The sequence below is a fragment of the Miscanthus floridulus genome, chromosome 16 (assembly GCF_019320115.1).
Source record: "Miscanthus floridulus cultivar M001 chromosome 16, ASM1932011v1, whole genome shotgun sequence".
Taxonomy (NCBI): Eukaryota; Viridiplantae; Streptophyta; class Magnoliopsida; order Poales; family Poaceae; genus Miscanthus; species Miscanthus floridulus.
In genome coordinates this window covers 77,856,669-77,875,105 of record NC_089595.1, presented here as the reverse complement: position 1 = coordinate 77,875,105, position 18,437 = coordinate 77,856,669, and the positions used below count along the sequence as shown (strand labels likewise).

General features: G+C 42.8%; 1 pseudogene; it reads right to left on the bottom strand.

Moving 5' to 3' along the window:
* Positions 1-8,513: 8,513 nt before the first annotated feature.
* On the bottom strand, positions 8,514-17,871 carry LOC136510878 (obtusifoliol 14-alpha demethylase-like; annotated as a pseudogene).
* Positions 17,872-18,437: the final 566 nt, after the last annotated feature.

Here is an 18,437-nt window from a genome sequence, read left to right as displayed (position 1 = left end):
AGTCATTTTTAGTCAATAAATTTTAATATTATATTTTTTCTAACCAACGTTGATAATAGCAATATTATAATGTTTATTCATAAGTTTTCCATGCATTAATTTTATTTATGTCCAACGATGATGTAGAATTAGTGTATAAGAATGTTGTATGTTTTAATTTTGACCAAAGTTAAATTAAAACATGCAATTATGATGTCATATTTTCTCACTATCTCTGACGGTGTTTTCCAGAACCCAACCCAATGACTTTTATCTCGCACATACCGCTTCTTGAAGGGGGCAACTACAGGGTATGACGAGAGAAGTAGGAACTAGCACTTACGCTGTCTAAAAATGACATAGCGCTGTCTGACTGAGCCAAGGACCCGGTGAGGGAAGATAATGAGACTGATGCTGATTTCACTACTCCGCAGCGAGATCATACAGAAGTGCAGATGAAATATGATCACGAACGTAAGAAATGGGACATTTCAAACCGTAAGTGCTTGATGGTGGCTAAGTCCACTATTTTAGATGCGATAAGAGGGTCTATCCCAGATTGTGATACCGCCACAGAGTATCTTAAGAAAGTGAAGAGTCAATTCACTGGCTCTTCAAATGCTTATGTCAGTACTTTGATCAAGAAATTGTTCAATGAAAAATACACTGGTGGCGATATCAAAGGGCACATACTAAAGATGAGCAACATGGCTTCGAAGCTGAAGCCAATGGATTTGGAGCTCAAGGATAAATTCCTTATTCATTTGGTTTTTACTTCCTTGCCCAAAGAATATGAAACTTTTGTTGTGAACTACAACATGCATCCCGATAAATGGGATATAGAGAAGCTCATTGCAATATGTGTTCAAGAAGAGGAGAGGCTCAAAAGCTCACAGGGTGACTCTGCTAACCTTGTGAAGGACAACAAAAAGAAGAACTTCAATAAGAATGTCAAATCTCAAGGGAAATCCCCTCAGAATGACCACCATCAGAAGAACAACAATGCTCAAGTTGAAAAGGATCAATGTAAATGGTGCAAGAAGCATGGACATTACCAGCGGGACTGTCCAGACTTCCTGAAGAGCCTTCTGAAGAGAGGTTAGGATTTTATTACATTCATAGATGAATCCTTGTATTTAAGTTATGAAAAATCTACTTGGTGGATTGATTCAGGTGTAACTGTTTATGTTGCAAATTTATTATAGGGATTCCGTACGAGGAGGACCCTGCAAAAAGGAGAAAGAAGAATTAAAGTTGTAAATAGAGTTGAAGCTAAAGTTGAAGCCATTGGAGACCTCTCTCTAGAATTAGATGATGGTTTTAGACTATAGCTGTCGGGGACCTAATACCAGGGTACCCCAGAAGGTGGAACCGATAACCACCGAACGTGAAAAACTTTTAGACGCATAAGGGCTCCATGTCATCCCATGTTCGAGTGACAGGAGTTCGGTTCCGCCTCGCCCGACACCTTTGGGACGGGCTCGGTCTCGCCCGAGGGCCGAGGGATAAACTCCGTCTCGCCCGACGCCTTGAGGGCGGGCTCGGTCTCGCTCGAGGGCTGAGGGATGAATTCCGTCTCGCCCGATCCCGGAGGGGCGGGGTCAGCCTCACCCGATGCCTTTGTAGAATAACCCTGCCTCGCCCCAAAAGCTCAAGGCTAATCTCCGTCTCGCCCGACGCCTATAGGGCGGGCTCGGTCTCGCCCGAAGGCAAAGGGATGGATTCCGCCTCGCCCAATCCCGGAGGGATAGGGTTAGTCTCGCCCAAGAGATAGGGATTGGTCTCCGCCTCACCCGACGGCCCAGAACGAGCCTCGCCCTGATCGATATCTATCCTTCATAATGATGGGTACAGGACAAGACAAGACATTCGGGTCAACCATGGCTCCAACGACCATACCCTACGCCCTGGTAGGAAAAGGACTGCCAGGGAACGACAGGACTGATGCTTTAGACCCTTCCGGGCGCCGCAGAGCCCAAAAGGTATTACAGGTGTGTACGCCTCACCCTGTAGAGTTGTAGGCGCCGCCTTCAGCTCTGGGACACGGAACCCAACGAAGATATACGACAACCGCTACGCTCCAAGAATGGATTTGCTATCTCCACGGACGATGGGTATTCCGTCACCACGCTGTGGACCCGAGGGAGCGGCGCCCGCTTCCCGACCCCTCAGGTCCTCCTAGTCGAAAGGCCTTGGCCACGGTGCCACACCGGACCCCGACCCTGAACTCTCCCAACAAGGAATCATGGGAACCAGAAGGCGCACGGAGCGAGGCTGGGAGAGGCTCATAAGTCAAAACCACCGTACTACAGCCCATACCCTGCGCAGGGCAGCGTTCTGTGACTAACCTGACATCCTACAGAGACATCGACAATATTGTAAGCACTTATCTTCCTTCGCACTCATCAGAATGGAGGACCTGATCGGATAGACGTAAGCCACAAGACTAAGTAGAATACGCATCCTGGAGTCCTCACCCTTGTAAAGCCAGCCCCTTCATCTATAAAAGGGGATGCGCATCCTCCATCAAAGGGACGGAAAAAATAGGACCGAACAATAGAACGCACTCATACACACGAGCAGCTACGAAGCTCTCGACCACCTTTCAATCCTTCAATCAGAGACTTGGGACCAGTCCCTCTCTCGGCAGTTTGTATCCCTTACTACAGACCGTTCACGGTGCTAATAACACAAGTAGCAACAAACTGGACGTAGGGACGTTCCGCCCGAACCAGTATAAATCCTGTGTCCTTTAGCGCACCATCCGAGCCTAGCGCGCATTACTATAAATTTACTTGCCGGTGCTTGTACGAAACACCGACAATAGCTTTTAGATATTCTTTATGTACCCTCTTTGCGTAGAAACTTGATAAGTGTCTCACGACTAGATGATGATGGATATGATTGTCATTTTGGTAATGGCAAATGTCGAATTGTGATTAATAATAAGTGTGTTGGTCTTGCCTTCCGACAAGACAAGCTTTATTTATTACCACTTTCTTAGGATGTGAATGATATGAGCACTGAGAATGAGAATGCTTCCTTATCTATGAATGCAACAAATAAGCGGAAGAGAGTTCATGATGTATCTTCGAAATTATGGCACTATCGTTTAGGCCATATTTCAAGGGGAAGAATAGAGCGATTGGTTAAGAAATCAATTCTTCCACCTTTAAAATTTTTAGATTTAGAGCAATGCATTGATTGCATAAAAGGAAAGCACATTAAGAAAATAAAGAAAGATGTCAAACGAAGCGCAGGTATTTTAGAAATAGTTCACACAAACATCTGTGGTCCTTTTCCTATGAAGAGTGTGGATGGTTATGATTCATTTATAATATTCATAGATGACTATTCCCATTTTGGCTATATTTATCCAATGAAGGAAAGATCGGAAGCATTGGATAAATTTAAAATATTTAAGGCTAAAGTAGAAAATCAGCACAACTTAAAGATTAAGGTAGTAAGGTCCAACTGTGGGAGAGAGTACTATGGTCAACACACCCCATATGGTCAAGTTCCAGGACCCTTTGTAAGGTTCTTACAGGAAAATGGTATAGTTGCCCAGTATTCTACACCGGGCGAGTCTCAGCAGAATGAAGTAGCTGAAAGGCGCAATTGTACCTTAATGGATATGGTGAGAAGCATGATAAGTTACTCTCCCTACCAATAAGTTTATGGATGGAGGCGTTAAAAACCGTCATTCATATTCTTAATCGAGTGCCAAGCAAGTCGGTGCCCAAAACACCATATGAGTTGTGGACAGGAAAGGAACCCTCACTTAACTATTTATGTGTGTTGTGTTGTCCAGCTGAGGCAAAAGTCTTTAACCCAAACATAGGGAAGCTAGACTCTAAGACAGTCAGTTGCCATTTCATTGGCTCTCCAGAAAAGTCAAAAGGTTATCGCTTCTATTGTCTTAACAGACAAACGAAGTTTATAGAAACAAGACATGTTGTCTTCTTGGAGGATGATATCATCAGGGGGAGTATGGTAGCGTGAGATATTAGTTTTGAAGAGAAGCAGGTATACGTGCCCACTCCTACGGTTCAGGATCCATTCTTCACGCTACCTATTGTTGCTGTACCAACAGTGCAAGACACTATAGTAACAACACCTATTGTTAGTTCTCCTGTGGCAACAATGAATGAACATGAGGAACCTGCCCTTCAGGATCCCCTAGAACCCGTTGTCACACATGAGGGAGAGCAACAACAGCCTCATATAGAACAAGCGTCATCTAACGAGGCCCTAGAAGGTCTCAAAGAGTTAGAAGATCAGTCATTCCTGATGATTACGAAGTTTATGAATGTGAGGAATTTTAAATAGAGGGGGATCCCACCTTATTTGAAGAAGCCATGAGAAGTGCTCACTCATCCAAGTGGCTTGAAGCTATGGAAGATGAAATAAAATCAATGAAAACCAATGGTGTATAGGACTAAGAAACAATTTCTAAAGGAGCCAAGACAGTATGCTGTAAATGGGACTACAAAACTAAATATGACTCCAAAGGGAATATAGAAAGGTTTAAAGTGTGACTTGTGGTGAAAGGTTTCACGCAAAAAGAAGGCATAGATTACAATGAGATATTTTCTCCAGTCTCATGTAAGGATTTTGTTAGAATCATAATGGCGCTTGTAGCATATTATGATTTAGAATTACATCAGATGGATATAAAGACGGCGTTCCTAAACGGGAATCTAGAGGAAAATGTTTACATGGCACAACCGAAAGGTTTTGTTGTGGAAGAAAAATAACATATGGGATGCTGCCTTAAGAAATCTATTTACGGATTAAAACAAGCTTCAAGACAGTGGTATTTGAAGTTTGATAGTACAATAAGAAAGTTTGGGTTTCAAGAAAGCATAGAGGACAATTGCGTTTTTGTAAAGTTCAAGAATGGGAAATATATTTTCCTAGTCTTGTATATGGATGACATCTTGCTCGCTAGCAGTGATGTTAATCTACTACTAGAAACAAAGAAGTTCTTGTCCTCGAAGTTTGATATGAAAGATCTCTGTGAAGCTACGTTCATCCTAGGAATAGAGATTCACCGAGATAGAGAAAAAGGGGGTTTAGGATTATCACAAAAGACATACTTAGAAAATGTTCTAAAAAATACAGTATGCAAAATTATAAGTCTTCACCTGTTCCCATAGTCAAGGGCGATAGATATGGAGAATTTCAATGTCCCAGGAATCAATATGAGATCGATCAAATGAAAGCAATTCCATATAGTTTAGTTGTCGGAAGTTTACAGTATGCTCAAGTGTGTACTCGTCCTGGCTTAGTATTTGTTACCGGGTTACTTGGTAGATATCAGAGTAATCTAGGAATAGAACACTGGAAATTAGTAAAGAAAGTTTTACGTTACCTTCAAGGTACGAAGGGTCTCATGCTAACGTACAAAAGATCTGATTCCCTACACACAGAGGGGTATACAGATTTTGATTATGCGAGAGATGACAGAAAATCCACATCAGAATACATATTCACTCTGGCAGGATGAGCTATATTGTGGAAAAGTTCAAAGCAAACCGTCACTACATCATCCACAATGTATGTCGAGTTTATAGCATGTTATAAGACCACAAGGCAGGTGAATTGGCTGAAGAAATTCATGCCCGTGTTAAAAGTGGTAGACGACATACATAAGCCACTCAAGTTATACTGCGATAATAATACAACAGTATGTTATGCTCACAACAATAAGTCAAGTGGTACTGCCAAACACATTGACATAAAGTATTATGTTGTGAAAGACAAAGTCCGAAATCATATAATTAGTCTTGAGCATATAACAACAGAAAAGATGCTGGTGAATCCGTTTACAAAAGGCTTACCACCCAGCGTGTTCAGAGAACACTTAGCCGGCATGGGTTTAAGAGAAAGGCTATGATTCCTGTACAATAAGAGCCTAGTTGAAAATCTATTTCAAAACAGAGTGGTGCACTGTAGCTGTTTAATCTAATGACAACAGACCATGACAATAAGACATGCTCTATGCACTGATCTGTGATGGAATGGGAACAAGATAAAGTAAGTAAGTTAAGTTTAAGTCATAAGGTGAGATCACAGAGGAGAATGTTAGATTGATCTCCATCAACGGCCAATTGGGCCCTTGAATCCGTGCCCTGATCAGGGGCGCCCAACCGCTCCATGGTTGGTGGCCCCCCGTCGCACAGTGTCATAAAAAAAGAGGTGGGGGCCAGGCCACAAGGCAAGAGGTTCACCTGAGCCGCTAGACACCCCACCTACATCATAACCCTAGCCGATCTAGAGAGGGGGCACTACCAGCGACGGGAAGCTCCGCCACCGGCCACTGCCGCCTCTGCACCGTCGCCACCGTGACCGCGCCTTTACCACCGGGCTTCACCATGCCACCAACAAGCAACCCCATGGCCAGCTCGTCTTCTATGAAGGCAGCCGATGGTTTGCACCTCCACACCCTCTCTCTCTCTCCTTCTATCTCTAAATCTCATACTACTTCATGTTTTAGGACTCGCTATTTATCCCAAATATCAGAATACATGCTAGATCTATGGCTAGATGATCCTGTAACCATCTGTCAGCATGTTCTATATGTGCGTGTGGAAAGATAAAGAGATAAAACTTTTTAGGCCCCGTTTGCGTGCCCTTAAACCCTGCTTGATCTGTTCCTTTTTTCATCCGGAACCGTGTTTTTCTCTCACAAATTCCTGCAGCATTCCTCCAAACCATCCAAATTTCTTTAGAATTTCTCCAAACGAACAGGCCCTTAATAGTGTTAGTTCCAACTTAAAAAATTTACAAAGCCAACAAGAATCGTTGAAATAAGTGTCTGTCAAGAATCTATCAAGCCTACTGTGCCACCGTCTTTTTTGACCATGTATCATGTCAGAGTTTATTAGGGACGCTCCAGGGATCCTTAGGGAGTGATTGGTAGCCTGCGTCTAGCCGAGACAGGCCCAACCAATGCAACGTATGCATGTTTGGTTTCCTAAACAGCTATGCGAGCCTGTCCCAACTAGGGATGAAAACGGATCGGATACGGACGGAATCACCGATATTACATTTGTTTTCATATTTCTGTCCGAATTCGGATTCAAATACGGATAGTGTCAACTATGTCGGATAGGATACGATTGGATATCGACATCATAAATATGCGATTTGAGTATTCGGATACAGATACGGTATCGGATGTTGGATATCCGGACTTGGATACGGACAGATCTCAACCCCTCTAAACGGATTCGGTTTCGAATACGATCGGAAAATATCCGTACTGTTTTCATCCCTGGTCCCAACCGATGCAAAAGGCCCTGCATGCATAGAAACGAAATTGGCTTTCGTTTCTAGGCGGCTAGGCTCGCTTGATGCGAGGGCGCGCGGTGCGAGCGCTCATTTGTGAGTAGAAGGAATCACATTCAATACAAACCAGACACCATCTGTCATGCACCTGGTTCGATGCGTTCAGCAAACCAAACGCGAGCGCATGTATGCACTAGGCCTGGCTCTGGAAATTCAGCCAGGCCCAAAGCAACCAAGGTACCAATCACGACCTTAGTTGTTTCAGAGACTATGTACTCCCTCCATACTAAAAAAAATAAAATCGTTTTGGACAACGACATGTTCTACCAAGTATAACTTTGATTACTTATTTTTATAAAGATATTAATCAAAAAGTAATATATGTAATTTTTTGTGAAAGTATTTTTCAAGGCAAATCTATACATATGGTTTTTCATATTTCCAAACTCAACAACTTAAAAGTTATTCATGATTTATATTCTCAATGTTTGACCTAAGCCTTGTCCAAAATGACTTTATTTTTTTAGGATGGAGGGAGTATTCAATAACCCTTCTCCAAATTAGAATTCGAGTATTTATGATCAGAAGCCAGATCATATGTGGGATGCCTCCGATCCACTAGATTGATACTTACCTTACATGAAGATTGGGCTCAGTTCCTATCAATTAGGAACCTTGTCATATGTTATTATTGTTGGTAGGCTTGATGCACACATATACTTTTAGCCTTAGAACATGTAGGAGTGGGCTTCGAGTGCCAACCATACAAAGAGTCTGTTTGGATCCATTAGCATTAAAAATTAGCAGCTAAAAATATACTAGTGGATTCAAACTGACCTTCTCATAAACCTACTAATTATTAGCTAAAGAGTTACTAACTATTAGTTTCATTAGCAGGTTTATAGTTATTAATATGTGCTAATAGTTCATATACGCCTTCAACTCACTATCTAACCAACCATTAGCGAATCAGCCTCCTACTAAAAATTAGCCGCTATTAGCTAGCTAATTTTTAGTGCTAATGGATCTTTTTAATAGACCAAAGGCACGTTGACCCTTCTTACATTGAAAGCATAGCATAACTGTTGGGGACACCAGCTTACAAGATCCAGCGCAACCAACACAGAACGTTAACAACGGACCCAAATTAAACAAGCAAGTATACATAACATGCTACAAACTTATAACACACACATCCATGCATGTTTCGTAAGTTCTTGCACACTAGTTTTACTAGCTAACTAGGTGCTAAGCAGGCGCTGCCTCTTATAAGTTACCATGACTTTTCCTTCAGTCTCCGGCACTACCTTCCCCCAATCTGTCTTAGGGAAAGGAGACACCAGTTTGAGCTCAAAGTTTCTGAGCAAATGGCTCAACATCACCTTAATCTGCAGATAAGCATAAGCCTCACCAATGCAACTATGCTGCCCGCAGCTAAACGCCTCGTAAGTGAATTTACCGCCGGCTTTGTCGATCCTACTCTCTCTCGGGTCCAAAACGGCTTGGGTTATACACATCAGGGTCCTTATAGATGTGAGGTAGGTGACTGTTAAAAAGCACGGGGCTTGCTAGTGTATTCCCTCACTACATAGAAAATGATTTTTAGCAATGGTTCAATTTTTTTATAGGGGCGGCTGGTGATGGAGCCGCCCCTACAGTGGCGTGCTCGGGTGTCCAGACACCAGCTGCCCCTACAAATGGAACAGCAGGGACGGCTGGTGTTACGAGCCGCCCCTATAAATGGGGTCTGATTTGTAGGGGCGGCTCAATTACCAGCCGCCCCTGGAAAATGCTATTTGTAGGGGCGGCTGGTGATTGAGCCGCCCCTAAAAATGGCCCCGTATTTATAGCTCTAATTTATAGGGGTGGCTCAATCACCAGCCGCCCCTACAAATGCCCCCCCATATAAAACAGAAGCAGCACCTTCTTCCTCCTTGGGTCACTCACTCCAACCCATGAAAGAAAGGTGTGGAGGCCTTGGGCACCTCCCAAAAATTGCTTTACTAAGGGGGAAAGATTTTTGTCTCAAATCTTTTGGTGGAGAGGTTGTAGAAGGTAAGAAAATGATATTCCACACTTTTTTTGAAGTTTTAATGGTTGGTTAGTGAGTAATTAGAGTTTTGTTTTTCTCTCTCTTCTATCGTGCTTGAGCTATTTATGAACAAATTAGACCCAACTTTTAAATGTACTAGGGTAAATTAGGGAGGGGAACAAGATCATACCCTTATTTGGTCCATGTTTCTTGATTTTAGTGAACCATTAGTTAGTTTTATGGATGTTTCATGTGCATGTGATCTAGATCTAGGGTTTGGTTTTTTTATTAATTTCGTTTTTGTAAATTTATGTTTGATAAAATTGGACTAGGGTTTGTATAAAAGATATTAGGTAAAGTATAATTATTGCTAATTGTTGTCTTTGAAATTGTTTATTGTAATCAATAAATATGTATTTTAATTATTTATGGATAAATGGGCCATTAATTAATTTTCCTCTACCATGGTGTGTTTGTATGCTTCATGTAATTATATTAGATTTATATTCATATATATCTGAGGTATATACAATTATTCTCAAATAATTATTACTTTGATTCATTTTTATATATATCTGAATAAGTAGTCCTTTAATGTTTGTTTTGTTGTTGTTGTAAAAGATGGAGTACAGGAACTCTTGGATGTATGGTTCGTTAAGGTTCAAGGCAGGTTTCCGTGAAGAGGTGGATAAATTTATTGAAGCCGCAACGAAGCATGCAACGACATTGAAAGAGAATAAGGATACAATTATTTGCCCCTGTAAAGATTGCAAGAACCATATGGCATGGACAGATGTGACTATCATCATATCACATTTGATTATGCGAGGATTTGTTGAGGACTACACAGTGTGGATTCATCATGGTGAAATGGTTATTGTTAACAACGAGGATGAGGAGGAATACGACGACGAAACCATAGAATGTCTATCCCAATATTTAGCAGAGCTTGATGCATGAATGGATTTCAAGTTTGGCAATGAACAAGGTGGTGATGCTGGTGGTTGGGATGGTAACGACGAAGGTGGTGCCAATAATGATGGTGGAGCACGTGTCGGAGTTGAAGATGATTTAGATGACATGATTCGAACCCTTGGACCAGAGATTTTACTAAATAGCCCGAAAGGTCTAGAAAATTTGGAAAGAGTGACAAAAGCATCGAAGGAGACTGTGTATGGTGTTGAAAAGGGCTGTCCAACACATTGGACATTGCTACGTTTCGTGCTGGAGCTACTCATCCTGAAGGCTAAGTACGGCTGGTCAGACTGTAGTTTCAATGATCTATTGCATCTCCTGTCATGGGTGCTGCCACAACCAAACTCAGTTCCCACCAACACATACCAAGCGAAGAAGGTCATAAGTCCATTGACAATAGGGGTTGAAAAATACATGCATGCCCCAACCACTGTATACTTTTTTATGGCAAAACGTTCAAGTCATTGGATAAATGTCCTCGGTGTGGGGCTAGCCGGTACAAGAACAATGACCTTTACAGTGGGAATGAACCCTCCACGAGGAAAAGAGGAATAAGAAGGGTACAAAAAAGGTGGTACAAGAATCTCAGCCCCCAGAGGACACTCCATTAGGCAACTATGCAAAGCAGAGAAGAATTCCTACCCTGGTAATGTGGTACCTGCCAGTGACCGACCGCTTGAGATGTATGTTCCTAAACCCTAAAGAAGCTGCACTCATGACAAGGTGGAATGATGAGCGCAAGGTGGATAATGATAAGATTGTACACCCGGCTGATTATAGTCAGTGGCAAAGGTTTGATGAGAAGCACAAAGAATTCAGCGATGACCCAAGGAATGTACGGTTTGGCCTGAGCACCAATGGAATGAATCCCTTTAATGAGAGGATGAGCAACCACAGCACATGGCCAGTGATCTTGACCATGTACAACATCCCAACATGGTTGTGTCAGAAGAGAAAGTACCTTCTCCTCACTATTCTTATTTCTGGCCCTAAACAACCAGGCATTGATATAGACGTGTTCCTCAAGCCCTTGATGCAAGAAATGGAGAGGCTATGGAGGCATGGGGAGCAGATGTATGATGCGTTCCGAAAGGAGGACTTCATATGTAGAGCAATAATATTTGTTACTACCAATGATTACCCCGCGCTATTTGCTTTGTCTGGATAGATCAAAGGGAAGACGGGATGCTTGGTTTGCTTGGATGGTACTACATGGGTGTACCTGGATGCATCCAAGAAGATAGTTTACCTAAGGAACTAATGCTTCTTAAAGACAAGTCATAAGTACCACAGCAAATTGTTCTTTAGATTTTATGACAATGCCCCGGAGATTGAACCCCCTCCGGAGAGATGTCATAACGGAGAACATGTGTACAGAATGGTGAAAAACATACACGTCGTCTATGGAAAGAAGAATCCGGATGGGACGAACAGAGATAGAAGCACACCTCCTGTCAAAGGCGTACCTTTCAAGAAACAATCGATCTTCTTTCAGTATCTGCCTTATTGGCCAGACTTGGAGGTCCCCCATGCCATTGATGCTATGCACATGCAGAAGAATGTCTTTGAGAGTCTCATTGCTACCTTGATGGACATAGGCAAGTCAAAGGATGATCTAAAAGCACAGAAAGACATGGTGTAGCTAAATGTGATGCCACAGCTTCACCCGGTACCTAAGGCTAATGAAAAATACACTCTGCCAACCCTTGAGGAGCAAGCACTAGATGACCAGCTTACTCAGGAACAGTTTGATAACGAGGTAGAAAAGGATCTAGAAGTGATGCTTACTCAGGAGGAGTGTGACGAGGAGGAAGGCCCCGAAGTAGAGGCTGCTGAAGGCGAAGAAGAAGAGGATGATGAGTCAGAAGAGGGATATGAAAGTCCCAAGGATCCTTTCCCACCTGAAGCAAGAAGGAGGCCAACGGAGGAAGATTTAGACAAGGATTTTGACCTGAACGAGGAGGTAGGGAAGAAGCCTTAGCTTGTAAATTTTGCTAAAGCTTTGGCTGTATTACCTCTGCTAACACTTTGACCTGTCCTATATACAGGTCCCTCCTAAAACTCAAAAAAGACAACGTCAATGTCTGTGACATCTCGCTGGACAAGACAGAGTAGAGGAAAGGAGAGCAGAGGCAACAACCACAGAGATGGATCATGATGCCTCTGCTCCACAAACTCAAGACACAACCACGACTACCAAGCCTAAGAGAAAATGAGGGGATAGAAAAGGAAATATATATCCAGATAAGGCTTGCTATGTGATAACGGAGGTTGGGCCAGCAGGGGAGATCCTTGAGCCAAAGGAATTAAGAGGATGATTCTGTAATGCGATCAGGGCCCTAGTAAGAGATAAATTGAACCCAGCAATCCCTAACTGGAAAGAGGTACCAGAGAACATAAAGAATGCACTATGGGATAGGCAGCTGAAGGTCAATTTTAGATTTCTAGAGGGTAAGCACGAATTGGTAAAAAAATGCTATCAGGATGATGGGAGAGTCATTTCAACGTTGGAGGTCGGAGCTCAACATGAAGTATATCCAAAAGGGGTTAACTTCCTTCAACGAGTTTGGCAAAATAACTCCTAGTCGATGGGAGGAGCTCGTGGCTCAGAAGACTTCAGCGGAGGCATTGGAGCTCAGTGCCCGTAACACCGAGCTGGCGAAGAGGAACAAACACCACTATCATCTAGGCCCCGGTGGCTACTATGCCAAGGAAGAGCAGTTTAGGAAGATGGATGAAGAGGCTGCAGCTACTGGGAATATCGATGTGATGAACTTGAAGATACGCTCAAGGAACTGGATATATGCGAGGAGTACAGAACCATCCGGCAGTAATCTTAAGTTTGATAAGCCGGAGACCCAAGAGGTGGTATCAAGGATACTGAAATATGCTGAAGACAAAGAGACGGGCTCATTCAATCTTTCCAGAGAGAGGGACAAGCTTAGCCTTGGCTTGGGAAACAAGGAGCACACAGGCCACACTAGGGGGCTAGGAAAAAGGATGACCTGGAAGCAAGGATTCAAAGAGGACAGACACATGTACAAGAAACATGGCCGAGACCAGGAGGCTAGTCTTGAGCTCCAAGTGAAGGCTCTAGTTGCGAAGGCGCTGGAGGAGCAAGGAATGTCTACGGAGCCATGTATATTAGTGATGCCGCCGAGAGAACTAGCATTAGTTGGTAGCCCTTCAAAAGTTCCTAGCAGCCAAGGTTTCATTGTAGCCACAACCCTAGTCGATCTCATACGGGAACCTACTAGTTGCACCTTGGTGTTTCTCAACGGCCGGTAGAACACTGTGATGGAGGTGGCAACGGGTGTGGCACATCCTCCCGGTGGCTTACACCACAATAATAAGATACCGCCGGACTACACTAGGGTCGAGGTGCATACAGTGAAGCCTGAGTTCATGCAGTGGAGGATAGACTATGCAACTCCCGAGGGGTTGGTGTTACTCGGAGACATTATGGGGCAGTTCATCCTCTGTCACAAATGGGACATTATATTGACTGCTTCTTCGCTGCCTCCCCCTCTCCCAAATTTGGAGCGAGTTGTTGAGGCCAGGGAGATATTTTCACCGTCTCGTGACCCCCACATTCCTGAGATGCCACATTCTTCCCCGCCTCCTATCGAGCATATGCCTGATGAGATGCCACAACCTTCTCCAGCTCGTACCAGGCAAGTGCATCATGAGATGCCACAGTCTTCTCAACAAGCACAACCGAGACATGAACAACGAGTGCCTCCTGAAGAAGGTGATGCACAAGAAGATGAGGACGTGCCTGAATGGGAACTATGAAAGAAGATTCCAATCAACATAAGGCCAGTTTATGTTCTGATCAAAGACGTCTCGTCGGTGTCCAAATGGTATTCCCATGATCAGTTCAAGCCTGAAAACCAAGTTAAAAAAGTCCCATCACGAGGTTCTGAGGAGGCCATCAATAGCAAACTCCACCAAATTGCAAAGCAGTATCCAAATGTTGATGCCATCGAATGGTCAAAGGATTGCCCAAAAATATATGAAAGAGGCAAGCCCTTCCTACCAAACCGGGACATCCAGTGCCTACCACTTGGAATGAGAAGGTTCCATGATTGGTACTTGTGTGTTCTCCGAATGAGCATAGATATCATACAATCATGCTTTCCCACCAGCACATTTGGAAGCCCAGCCGGTAAAATTGTCTTTGACTTCAATGACATGCACACATGCTTTCACCTAGGAGAAATGGAGATGAATCTAATTCACACATGGTGCCTATAAGTCCTTGTCCTCCCGATATGATATGAATGTAATCTTTGAATTTTGTTGTAACTAACCCACGCAGTGATTTGTAGAATGCAAGTGCACATTGTTAAATAAATGCCAAGTGTGAAAGCCGGGTATGTAGACCCTCAAGCTATAGCCCAAACAAATTTTAATTACCCTAAATGGTGGACACTGGATGCCAAAGAGCTAGCAGCTACAAAGACTCTTCGGGAGAAAGAACGCATCCGTAGTGCAAAGCTAAGGGAAGAGTCCCTTAAGGTTGCGGCATACATTGCCTTGGCTTTCAAAAATCTTCAACACCACTCTACTATATGGCTACCATACAACTTCGAGTAAGCTCAACTCTATACTTAAAGCTTTGTTCGATATATTTCATTCGATGCAAAAGGGCTTATCTAGTTCTATGATTAAATCCATGCAGCAACCACTGGATTTGTATAGCCGTCGATGTCGGGAGGAGCATGGCATGGGTCTTTGATTCATTAGATAAGGACACGGTGATATACAAAGATTTCATATCGATTCTCAAGACGTATACATATCGACAATCCTCATTAGCTTATTACATACTTATAACGTTCACTTTTGGATACTAACAAGTTGTATTTGCTAAAATAATTCGAACAGAGCATTTATGTTCTGTCACTAATCATCATGGAAGGCATGATCCAGCAAGGAAGGAAAAGCTGGCTATAAAAACACTATGTGCGGTAAGTGTAACTTACTTCTTCAGTACTCCATTATATGACTGTCAAAAGCATTACTTAATATTTTCATATGCAAAACACATAGTGCCCCAAGTAGAAGCCTGAGAGTGTACATTATGGATACTATATATGTTCTATAATGAGTAACACCGGTGTCTACAGAAGACACTCCTTAAGGGTAAGTTTGAACCTCTTCACCCGTAGTATAAAAACTTCGTAAATGGTATGAAATACTAAACTGAAACTTGTTCTCTTGTAGTGGAGAGAAGAGAAAGGAATGAAAAGAGACCCATACAAGGATGACCATCTCTTAGAGCTCGTCGGTGACCTTTGCAACTTCATATTGGACTAGATTGTACATGTCAGATGCGCCTATCATGACCGAGAGTCTGAGTTAGGTACAAATCCTCAGTACCAACACCTTCGTGAGACTGAAAGACTAGCTCTAGGACGTTGATAACAATATGTATGAAATTTATATATTTAATGATGGATTGTATATATTCTTGTGAATTGGACTTGTAATTGTAGTTTATAGAATACTCTTATGCTTGTAGTCGCAGTCACGGGGTGTTCGGCAACGCGAACGCTGGTCACGGGACATTCGGCAACACGAACACAGTTCGGAACGTTGGTCGCGGGGCATTCGGCAACGCGAACGCGGTTCGGAACGTTGGTTGTGGGACGTTCGGCAACGCGAACGTAGTTCGGAACGTTGGTTGTGGGACATTCGACAAAGCGATTTTGAATTGAAAATTTGATTTTTTTTTGCGGGAAAACGTATTGTAGGGGCGGTTCTACATTGAACCGCCCCTACAAATACCTGTTTGTAGGGGCGGCTGATACTACAGCCGCCCCTACAAATCGATTTGTAGGGGCGGCTGGTAATAAGAGACGCCCCTACGAATAGATTTGTAGGGGCGGCCTGGGAACCGCCCCTACAAATATATAATTTGTAGAGACCTTTGCGTAGAGGCGGCTGGGCAAACCGCCTTTATAAATAGTCTACATCCGCTCTTAGAAATGCTTTTTGACGTAGTGCCTCTCAGGATCTCGTACTCGCGGCCATCTTAGTTTGGACAGTGAAGCTCTTTTGTACCTTGCGTAAAAACACTGCTGATGGAGGGTGCATCCGTAGTGCCTCCTTGATACTCCAATGCAGGGTGTTCATCTTTAGGAATGCATTGTAATCAACGTGCTGGTCCCCGTAGTCTCTAAGAATTTGTTTTTGCTCCTCAACCACAGCTACCAAGGCCCTTGGGGTGCTAAGGCTGTGTTTAGTTCACGAAATGAAAATTTTTGGATGTCACATCGGATGTTTTGGGAATATCGGAAGGGATTTTTTGGATACTAATAAAAAAACTAATTACATAGCTCGCCTAGAAACTGCGAGACGAATTTATTAAGCCTAATTAATCCATCATTAGCGCATGTTAGTTATTGTAGCACTTATGGCTAATCATGGACTAATTAGTCTTAAAACATTCGTCTCACGATTTCTAACCAAACTGTGCAATTAGTTTTTTTTTCTATATTTAATACTCCATGCATGTACCGTAAGATTCGATGTAATAGTTTGGGGTGAAAATTTTTGGAACTAAACCAGGTGTAAGTAGGCGAGCTCCGGTCCACGTGCTGGCAAGGCTGCTGTTGTCCATTCCACCAAAAACTAAGAGCATGATCAGACCGGTAACCTCTTCTACGGTCGTGGAGCGTCCATCTTTGTACTTGGAATCAATCAAGCTCTGCAACACATCTTGTTCCTCGACTCGGTTGATGCTCCTTCGAGACCTCACGATCTCACTGAATATCTCTAAGAGCTTGGCATGCGCTCTGTCACGCCTACGGTTCATTGGAGTTGGGGCATATGGGAATAAAACACTGGAGATGCTCATGCCATTTTTCAGCTCGTGAAATAGATCGAGTGTGCATCTCAGCAAACATCTTCTCCCGAACCTCCTTACCGAGTAGACACCACCGGCTTCATATCAGCATGAGTAACTGACTGAACTCATGTTTTAAATCAACTATGCCTTCTTGTCCCCATTTTGTAAAATAATCCTATAATAAAACGTACGATTACACTGTAAGCTCACTGAAAAACATACATACACTTGATGGATGTATTCAAATAATTAAGTGATATATGCCTGGTGTTCTAGTAATTAATATCTGCTACTTATATAGTATGTTTTTATACCTCTGCCAAATATATATATAGCTCAGGATTTATTTCATAAAATAAATATGCATAGTACATAATAAAAGTTGGAGTTGCGTTTGCTACTCACCTCTACTTCTTGAATGATGGGATCAACGTGTATCCTCAGCTTTGAAGGACGTTTTAGTGGATCACTGTAGAAGCGGATCTGCTCATATCGGGTGGCAAAATCTACACCATAGCCTACCTTTGCCAAACATGGGCACCATGAACTCAAGCATATTACCATGATTAATATCTGACTCTAGCCCATTGTAGAAATTGTTATTTAGCATGTCTGGCCCCACCAAGAACGTTGTCTTCAGTAGTCCAAAGAAACTTACCGTGAACACACTTCCCATCCTTTTATGTTCATCATGGATCGTAGCTCGTAGACCTTTTGTAAGAAGAAGCGTGTGCATAAATCGTATGAGAGATCTGCCCTCCACGACTGGTGGAGTTGGCATGGTACATCTTGGGCCAAACATAGTTCTTCCTTTTGCAATCTTGGTGGCTAAAAAGACATGGTGAACCACACAGCACTAGTTGTTATTATATCCATATTGCTATAATTAGTGATGATTGATGGAGCCAACCAGCTGGTTCACAATACGAAGACAACTGCAAGAACACGAGCATGAGTTGATAATAGTAGTGGTACCAAAGAAAATAAACGGTCTTACATGGCCTAACAAAAGCAACAGGGAATAATGGATTGTCGTTTGTCAATCACATAACTAAATACATGGCTCAATTTGTTATCGACTGCAGAGTACAGTAGAAGAATCCTTAGTCTAATTAAAGCCTTGTGCTTCTCCTCCCGTGACAGTTCCAACTTTTAGGAATCTTTTTTTTTTATGAAACAGGAGGGGTGTGAGAACTTCTAGGAATCTTATGCACTGTAGAGGAGTTCTCTCTCTTACCAAAATGAACTAAAACTCTGTGAAGTAAAAAAGAAATTGCTTCACTGGCTTCGGCTCCTTTATGT